Source organism: Nomascus leucogenys, chromosome 23 (genome assembly GCF_006542625.1).
Source record: "Nomascus leucogenys isolate Asia chromosome 23, Asia_NLE_v1, whole genome shotgun sequence".
Lineage (NCBI taxonomy): Eukaryota > Metazoa > Chordata > Mammalia > Primates > Hylobatidae > Nomascus > Nomascus leucogenys.
The window spans coordinates 8,836,369-8,845,635 of NC_044403.1; positions in this window are offsets into that span (position 1 = coordinate 8,836,369).

A 9,267-nucleotide genomic window follows, 5' to 3' on the forward strand; every position below is an offset into this window, starting at 1 on the left:
AAATTGATTTTTTTAACACACACATTGTGATTTAGTCATGCACATTTTATCAACACAGCCTGAAACATTGCAGGTAATACTCTTAAAAATCTTTTTTAGGCTGGGTGCAGTGGCTTACACCTATAATCCCAGGACTTTGGTAGGCCAAGGCAGGTGGATCACAAGGTCAGGAGATCGAGACTATCCTGGCCAACGTGGTGAAAACCCATCTCTACTAAAAATACAAAAATTAGCTGGGCATGGTGGTGCAACTGTAGTCGCACTACACAGGAGGCTGAGGCAGGAGAATCTCCTGAATCCGGGAAGTGGAGGTTGCAGTGAGCCAAGATTGCACCACTGCACTCCAGCCTGGCCACAGAGCGAGACTCTGTCTCAAAAAAAAAAAAACTCTTTGTTTTCCCCCCAACCGGCTGATTGGCCATTCTCCCCGTTAGTGAATCATTTGATCTTACTCATTTCTGGATGAATTCAGCTGGCTGTGGAGCAGCATGCTGGAGAATATGAAGGTTTGTGATTCCACATTCTTTCTACCTAATAAGTATGTCAAGTCATTTAAAAGAATGACTATGATTTAACGGTTACGTGGTCATTAATTCCTAGAGTAGGATTTTTCTTTTTTTAACATTGGCATGACTCTGACTCTAAACAGAGTATAATCAGGTCACTAAATGTGGCCACTGCCCAAGTGTCCCTTGGGCAGATGACACAGAGATTGAAAGGCCATAAATGACTGACCTGTACATCCAGGAATGACAACAGGCTTTAACAGAACCCAGCAACATGGCTGGAGGGCAATAGGGAAGAGCTAACATTGACTGAACACTTACCAAATACAGATATTTTATATATAGTATTTCTAACTCTGAAAACAAAACCCATGAAAACAAATCTATATTTCCCATTTCACAGATAAGAAAACTGAGGCTCAAATAGGTTGAGTCTTTCTTCTCTCAAAAGTTCACATAACTAAAATCACAGGACAGTATTGTTTTCACAATTTTTATGTAAATGTAAAACTGCTGTAAAATATAAAGCTTATTTTAAAAATAAAAATGTTTTCTTTGTAAATGGAAATCCTTAGAAGAAAAATTTGGTTAGAAAATAAATTTCTAAGGAGGCTGAGGCAGGAGAATCGCTTAAAACCTGGGAGGCGGAGGTTGCAGTGAGCCGAGATCACGCCATTGCACTCCAGTCTGGGCAACAGAGGGAGACTCTGTCTCAAAAAATAAATAAATAAATAAATAAATAAAATAAAATAACATAAAATAAAGTTCTAAAACATAGAATCTGAAAAAAAAAATCACTGGGCCTGAAATAAACCCAGTTCTTTTAAAAAATTAACTAATTAATTAATTTTTAAATGGGGGTCTTGGTCTATCGCCAAGCCTGGAGTGCAGTGGCAAGATATTGGGTCAATGCAGCCTCTAGCTCCTGGGCTTAATCAATCCTCCCACCTCAGCCTCCCAAGTAGCTCTGAGTACAGGCACATACCATCATGCCCAGAAAATTTTTGTAATTTTTTTTTTTTTATAGAGATGAGATCTCCCTATGTTAGCCAGGCTGGCCTCAAACTCTTGGGCTCAAGCGATCCTCCTGCCTAAGCCTCCAAAAACGTTGGGATTACAAGTGTAAGCCACGGTGTCCAGCCCTCAGTTCTCTCTTAATCTTAATGCAAACAACCTATGCTTTGCTGCCTTTCTAGTGGGTGTAATGGGATTTATAAAAAGACAGAAACTATTACGCAGATGGGGTATTTTGCTGGTAGGTTGTACACTTTTTAAGACCAGGGGTGTTGCCTATTTTGTTCACTGTTCTGTCTTTGCCACTCAACCCAATGCCTACCATAAAATAGTGCACAATAAATGTGTATTGAATGAATAAGTAAATGCCTCTTTCTCCTTGGATGCCCCTGGGAAATAGAATGGTAGGTATCATTAATTAATCAAATGTATTGTCAGGCATTGTCTTCATAAAGATCTTCAATCAGCACATAGTACAGAGGTTTACTGCTCTAGGGGCAGGACTGACCTTGTGATGGGTGAGTCATTGAGGAATGCTGCTGCGAGTGAGCCCCTGCATCTCATCCCCATGGCCCTTACACACATACACACACACACACAAACACATATTAAAAATCTCCCATTCACTAACCATTATCATCTAACTTGCATCACTTTAAAAATTTCTCGAAGTGAGTAGATGCTCATTTAAAGAAGGTAATAAGGAGAAAGTCTCTTACTGGATAGTTAGGCTTAGAGGGAAGAAGAACTTGAATAAAAGGAGTTGTGACAGCTAAAAAAAACCCAGAAAACAACCTCCTGGGGCCCAGACAAGAAAAGCCAAGGAGTATCATGCTAGAAAGTAGGTCAGAGGAGTTTATGCACCAGTGGATGTCATGAGGCCTGAACCACAGCAACTGAGTTCTTCACTTGGGGAGGCTTCCTAGGCAAAACGGCTATACCCGCTTCTGCCTGTTTCCAAAGCTGGGCCATGTTCGGCTCCATTATGGGATAGATGGTGGCAAACCGCTTGATGGTTCTACTCTTAGGCTCCCAATTCAGTAAGAGGAGGTACTTGTGTGCTCTGAGCATTTAACATGGTACCTGCACCAAGTAGGTGCTCAGTAAATATGTGTAGCTTGACTAAGTAAGCCATATTTTGTGTTAAGGATTTCATTCCTAATCACTTTGAGGAAAAAAAATGGATACATGTAAGGAAACCCCCAAAATTGGCTGCTATAAAGATTACAAAGCCCTTTAAGAGTAATTCTTATTTCTCATTTCCTTTGCTTTTTCTTTCCATTTTTATAAGCCATGCATTGTTGATTATTTGAAAAGTAACAAACTTATTGTTAAAATTTTTTAATAATTAAAAACTTTTCATTTCACCGCCCACCAAATTCATCATATTCATCATTGCTAGTTTAATAAATAGCCTTCTAAACTTTTTCCATACACATGTGTAAATATTTCTCATTATAAAAATAGGATCATACAATTTTATAATCTATTATTTTCACTTAACAATATATTGAAAATACTTATAATAAATATACTGTTATATCACCATTCTCAGTGGTCATATGGCATTCTTAGATGGCTATATACCATATTTTATACTAGAAATCCCTGGTGTCCGTTTTTTTTGTTTTTTTTTTTTTTGTTTTTTTGTTTTTTGGTAGTACGACTGTGTTAAATATGTATCTTACTTGTTTTTAAACATTCAACAAGGCTTTACGGACAGCTGATTTTTTTTTTTCTTTTTCCGAGACGGAGTCTCACTCTGTCGTCCAGGCTAGAGTGCAGTGGTGTGATCTTAGCTCATGCCAACCTCTGCTTGAAGAGTTCAAGGGATTCTCCTGCCTCAGCCTCCCAAGTAGCTGGGACTACAAGCATGTGCCACCACACCCAGCTAATTTTTGTATTTTTAGTAGAGACGGTGTTTCATCATGTTGGCCAGGCTGGTCTCGAACTTTTGACCTCAGGTCATCCACCTGCCTTGGCCTCCCAAAGTGCAGGGATTACGGCTGAATTTAACAGAAGAGAATAACAGTACAGAAAGCTTAAAACCGGATGCTGGAGCTGGTAACTCTCAGGGTCTACAGACCCAAGGCCCTATACATGGGTCCCCCAAGGGCCTAAAAGCCATTTCTCACCTTAGTCATGGTTTTCTGCCCCATTGCAGAGTTCCCTCACCCCCATCCATGTTTTAGTTATCTTTAGAATAGCCCTCTACCCTTTATTTTTTAGGAGAGCCTCACGGTCTGTTGCTTAGCTCTGCCACCCTCCTCCCTTTACCTCCATTCCCAGCCAGAAGATGTAATCCTGGCAGGATAGGAGATTTTCCATTACTTTAAGACAAACATTTGCGTCTCTTAGAGTGGCCTACCTATTTACAACCAGCTCATTGACCTCTTTTCAGCTTATACATTTAGGCAGTGCTATGGTTTGGATGTGGTTTGTTTGTTCCTGTGAAATCTCACATTAAAATATGATCCCCAGTGTGGCAATGTTGGGAGATGAAGCTTAGTGGGAGGTTTTTGAATCATGGGGGTGGACCTTCATGAATGGCTTGGTGCTGTTCTTAGGGTAGTGAGTGAGTGCTCACTCTCTTGAGATCAAACTGGTTCTCTGGGGGAATAGATTAGTTCTGCAAGAATGGGTTGCTATAAAGCCAGGACAACCCTCAGGTTTGGTCCCACTGACTCATGCCCACTTCCCCTTTTACCTTCTCTGTCATGCTTTGACCCAACACAAAAACCCTCAACAGAAGCCAAGCAGATACTTGTGCCATGCTTCTTGTATAGCCTACAGAACCATGAGCTAAATAAACCTCTTTCCTTGACAAATTATCCAGCTTCAGGTCTTCCTTTCCAGTAACACCCAATGGACTAAGACAGGCAGTGAAAGGGAGTTTCCTGGTACCTCTCAAATTCCTCTTCTATGCCACCAACCCCATCTCTGCTCAGTGAAGACACTGAGCCCATCTTGGACAGGCACAGGCCATGTCACCATGACCCTATGCCACTCCTTCCGCTTGCCACACCTAAGTCACCCCCAAAAGTCATTCTCTCTTTTCAGGTCCCACATTACCCATGAATGGGCCCCACAACAGTGTATTGGTATCTTTCTAACTCAAGGAATATTATAGCCCACATCTCCGTTGAATGCAGAGAAACAGTTATTCAGTTCAACACATAGTTATTGACCACCAGGCACTAAGTAAGACTGGATTGGAACAGGGTCAGGGAGCAAAAACCTTGAGGGCACAAGAGGCATCAAAGCAAGGAAAACACCTGACCAAGAAGGTCTGAGAAAGGGAACACAACACTGAGCCTCTTACGCTGCATGAAGGCAGGGACTTATGTGTGTGTGTTTGCTGTTACACTCCCGATACCTGATACAGTGACTGGTACCTAGTAGACATTCACTTAATATTTTATAAATGAATGAATGAACAAGATACGACTCTTGTCCTACAGAAGTGTACATTCTAGTAAAGTAAAGACAAAGGCAGTGCTCCCATAGGGATAAGCAAAATGGGAGCAAAGTTACCAGATCCAGCTTGAGGTGGTTTGAGAGGGCCGGGGACTGCAGAATTTGGTCTCCCCAGTTTGCCATAGGCTGCAGGAAGACTGGGAGGATGAGAAATGAGAAATAGGTGGTTCTACCTCCTAGCCAAATGTGTTGAGCTGAGTCAAACTTTTTATTCTCAGTCAGTTTGCTGCTAGTATATATCTAAGACCTTAGTTTTTCTTCACGACCAGCTTTTAATATGTCTGTTTCCATTTTATTAGCTATCATGGAGTCCAAATACAAATTTCAACAAATAACTCTAGTATTAACCTCCCTTTTTATCATGGATATAGACATTCTCCTTTCTGGTCGAATAGTACAGTGAGGCAGAGAAAAAAAGGAGAAAAAAAAGCAGTGTGGGTCCTTAAGAACAACAAAACCAGAGGCAGGGAGTCTGTGGGTTCCTGAGTTACTAGGGGGACCTAATTTCTGAAAACTGCTCTGAGTACTAAAAGGGAAACCTTCCCTTCAGAGAACTAGAAAGTAAAATTAAGGGTGTCCAATTCTTTCACCATATCTTTCTACTCTAAATATAAATGAGAAAGCTGAAGGCCAGGCTCAGTTACTACCTGTGCTTCTACTTTAGGCTGTTATAAAATAAACTTCTACTTTAGGCTGTTATAAAATAACTTTAACTGTGTTCTACATTTAAAGTCACTTGGCTTGGAGCCTGAAAAGAAAAAAAGATTATTTTTTGGCCAGCCACGGTGGCTCATACCTGTAATCCCAGCACTTTGACTTGAGGTCAGGAGTTTGAGACTGGCCTGGGCAACACGGTGAAACACCATATCTACTACAAATTCAAAAATTAGCTGGGAGAGGTGGCATGTGCCTGTAGTCCCAGCTACTCCAGAGGCTGAGGCAGAAGAATCTCTTGAACCTGGGAGGCGAGGTTGCAGCGAGCCGAGATTGTACTGCTGCCCTCCAGCCTCCTTAAAACAACAACAACAACAAAATTAGGAAAGAAAATTATTGCCTAAAATGAAAGCAAATGATGCTGTTGAACATCACAAGTCCTTGTTCCCAAATAAACACAGAAAATGATTTTTTTTAAGAGAGATTTTCAACCACAAGGGTAGTTGTTACTCTAAAATATATTGTTAGCTCCTACAGAATCCTGCAGGAGCAATGCACAGATGGTGTGTGATGCTGAGATTTGTTAAGGGCTGTCTGTATGTTGATGATATTAGTTGATGCACATGATCAGCATTGCTTCATCAGCAAATAATAGACAACAAGAACATTTAGTGATAAAATAGAATGCCATTTGGGCTATTAATGTTTTCATTATGGAAAATTCAGGGTAGTATGTAAAGCTTTGGGTGAATATGTTTATCTCTCTTAACTGTATGGATGCTTTGTGACAAAGACTTGCTGAATAGAAATCAAGGCTACTGGTGGTGGTACATTGTGTAATATTGGAGAGCTATGTTACAGGAACCTGAATTTCTTGGGTAACAAAACATTTAATATGGAAACTATGTATATAATTTATCAAGTCAACAGAAAAGGTTAAAACTGATGGATCATATACTGAAACAGAGCTGTCTGAAGAATTCATCCTGATTTATTTTTCCAGTAGAAAGGCAAAATATTCATTTATTTAATTTGTTAATGTTTTAGACTACAATTATTCTAATTTAAACATAAGTTAATGCTGTTTCATATACCCACAAAAAAATTCTTACTGGGCATGTAACGTTCATTCTTCTCATTCTTTCAGTTCAAGCAGCAATGTTTCTAATGAAAAAATTTCAAACTAAATGTCTAACAAAATGATTTTGTGTTTCTCTTTTCACATACTGAGGTAATCATGCAGGAAAAGCAAATAAATCATTTTCTTTAGGGTGAAAGCATTCATATTTGATAAGTGTTTTGAAAGTAAAATGAGATTTTACATAAACATTTTACATTTTTTATGGACTTATCTTTATCAGTATTCTTTTCAGGAAAGAATCATTACTAAAAGAAATATGCACATATAAAAATATGTATGACAAAGTACAGTTATGAATAATTTGTGTTAGAGAAATAAAGAAATCTTGTAGAGTATACACTCAGAACTTAATGGAAGAAGAATATGAGAAAGAACCTAATGATAAAAATGTTCCAGGAGAATAGTATTAAAGACAATAAAAACAAAAATGTTTTGTTTTATATGAAGATAGGACTGCTACCTGGAAATACAATCCAGAAGACATAAAAAAAGACGAAACAACAAATTACTGAGAGAGAAAAACATAAAACAGAAAATACATTAGTAAATCTGTGTTTTAAAAAATGTCATCTACATCTTAATGTGGCCCCTCTGGATGGCTGCCAAGTCAGAGTTAGACTAGAAATGTGCTTAGGAGACCTAAGATAGAAACTTTGTTTCACATTCTTGCTCCACCCTGAAATTTTTTTACATTTAAAACATCGCTTGGTAATTACTTCAGCATTTCTTATGTATGCAGGGGCACTAGGCTCTGGTGAAATCTTATAAAACTGTTTACAACATATTTTATAGTGGATAAAAAAAGCAAATGACAAACTACCCCCACCTCCACCCGTACCTTTGGTTGCAGCTTTGTATCCTTCTGGCTAGAATTATATATGAAATAGTGAAACTCTATTTTAACGTGACTGTTACTGAGAACAGGGGTAATAAATAACCACCATGAAGAATAACCAATGCCAGATTATGCTTCACATTATTTTGTTGGGAGGGATCGGGTTTACATTCAGGGTATAATCTGGGCACATGTTAATATGTTTTTATTGAGCATATACTCTGTGCCAGGTACTAAGCTACTGTCTATGGAGGATGCAAAGACAAATGGAACACGATTGTGTCTTTAAGGGGCTTACAATCAAGTAGGGGTTATAAAACAATATATGCCGCTATAATAAAGGTCTGCCCTGACAAGCAATGCTCTGATTGTCTAATATATATAGCCATCTGCTATGGTTTGACTGTGTTAATCAAGTTCGTGTGTCAGAAACTTAGACAGCATATCAAAAACCCACTCCTGATAATGGCACTTATTATCTCAGGAGTGGGTTTTTGATAAAAGTATGCATTTGACCCGTTTCTTCTATTGCTCTCTCTTGCTCTCTTACTTTTCTGCCTTCCACAATGAATGACACAGCAAGAAAGCCCTTGAAAGATGCTGGCACTGTGATAGTGGAGTTCCCATTCAGGACTGTGAGAAATTCATTGCTTTTTATTATAAAATTTCCAATCTGTGTTATTCAATTATAGCAGCATAAAATGGAGTAAGATAAAAAAAAATTGCTATCAAGAATTGGGGCTGTTGCCGTAACAAATACCTGAAAATGTGGAAACGGTTTTGGAACTGGATAATGTGTAGAGGCAGGAATAATTTAGAGGAGCAGGCTAGAAAAAGTCTAAATTTCTGTGAGTGGAGCATTAAGGACAATTTTGGTGAGGGCTCAAAAGACAAGGGAAGTTGTAGGGAAAGTCTGGAACTTCTTAGAGATTACTTAAGTGGCCATGATCAAAATGTTAGTGGAAATATGGACAGTAAAGGCCATTCTGATAAAGTCTCAGATGGAAATCAGAGATAACTTATTGAAAACTGGAATAAAGGCCATTTTTGTTATAAAGTGGCAAAGAACTTGACCAAATTGTGTCCATGCTCCAGGGCTTTATGGAAGGTGGAATTTAAATGCAATGAGCTACCACATCTGGTGGAAAAAAATTTCTAAGCAAAATATTGAAGAAGCTGTGTGGCTACTTTTAACAGCATACAGTAAGATGCAAAGGAAGACATGACTTAAAGACAGAATTTATAATTAAAAGAGATGCAGAATGAAAAGATTTTGAGTTTTAAGCCTGGCCATGTAGAGAATAAAAAAGTGTATTCAGGAGGGCAAGTCGAGGGTGTGGCCAAGTGACTGTTTTCTAAGGAGATTAATACAGATAGAAGGGAGCCAGGTGCTATTCATCAAAACAATAGGAGACTGTGCCCAAAGGCATTTCAGAGCTCTTAGAGGCTGCTCCTCCTATCACAGGCCCAGATTCTAGAAGGGCAAAATGATTTGAGGGAACAGGCCTAGGTCAGTTTTCATGGACCCACTGCCCAGAGCCACATTGAGTCTCTGTGGATTCTGGTGCAATGCTCCTTGGCTACCCCAGCCATGGCTCAAGTGGGTTCAGGTGCAACTTGACCTGCCACTGTGGAAGGTA